The sequence below is a fragment of the Mandrillus leucophaeus genome, unplaced genomic scaffold (genome assembly GCF_000951045.1).
Source record: "Mandrillus leucophaeus isolate KB7577 unplaced genomic scaffold, Mleu.le_1.0 Scaffold60, whole genome shotgun sequence".
Taxonomy (NCBI): Eukaryota; Metazoa; Chordata; class Mammalia; order Primates; family Cercopithecidae; genus Mandrillus; species Mandrillus leucophaeus.
Genome location: NW_012106475.1, coordinates 5,772,219 through 5,773,374, shown reverse-complemented (window position 1 = coordinate 5,773,374; position 1,156 = coordinate 5,772,219).

The window sequence follows — 1,156 nt, the reverse complement described above, 5'->3', positions numbered from 1 at the left end:
TCCCTTAGTGTCTGCAGAAAATGCAGCTGACTGCATTGCCATCTCTATAATTGGCTATGACAGTGACCATTTACTCATTACCTGAGTATATTTGGCTTGTCGCGAAACAAATGGATGTTCCTGACACTTTCAGGTCCTGTCATATTTGATCTGCTCATTGATAAAGTAGTTTGAATTCTTAGGCATAGTCCAGTGGGAGTTCCTGAACAGATGGAAATACTTCCAGCCTATCTTCTTCTTCTCCCTCAAATCACTGACAGCCTTCATATGCCTATTGTAGAATATGCTGAGATTGGAGAATCACTTACTGCCTTGATTTCAACTTCTGCAAAGTAAGGACAAAGCTCTCTGTCCTTCTCACTCTGTAAAATGGCTAAGCTCGGCTGGGTGCAGTGGCACATGCCTGTAATCCCAGCACTTTGGGAGGCCAAAGCAGGCGAATCATGAGGTCAGGAGTTCGAGACCAGCCTGGCCAACATGGTGAAACCCCATCTCTACTAAAAATACAAAAACTTCACTGGGCATAGTGGTGGGTGCCTGTAATCCCAGCTACTCGGGAGGCTGGAGAATCGCTTGAACCCTGGAGGCGGAGGTTGCAGTGAGCCGAGATCGCACCATTGTACTCCAGCCCCCAGGCGATAGAGTAAGACTCCGTCTCAAAAAAAAAAGATGGTTAAGCTCAAAAAGATATGAGTGGAGAAGGTAGAGAAGTGCTAGGAAATGGAAAAAGCATTATTAAGATGGAAACTTCTAGGTTGGGATTATGTTTTGACATATTAACCAGTGTTTTGATTTTCTCCTGATGGTTTACTTTTTCACTATCTCCCTCCCACTTGAGGTGCTTATAATCTCTGAGGAAGATGTGAGCCTTCCTGGTTTTGAACTCCAAGTTAACATTCAGGAGACACATTAAGCAGCAATGGGAAGATGACACGGAGGTGTGGGGAGTAGAGACGTCACTGGTCTTGGAGTCAGGATCCTGGAGCTGGCTTCCTCGATCAGGTAGCAGAAATCCCAGGCAGGCTGAGTATCCGAGAAGTGTGCAGGACTTTGCTCTGCTTCCTGAGAAGAGCCCAACGAGGAGGTGACTGCCTGGAGGGTCTCGGTAGTCAGGTCTTGGACAAGGTGCACAAAGGCTCCTCATCCCCAGGGAGGC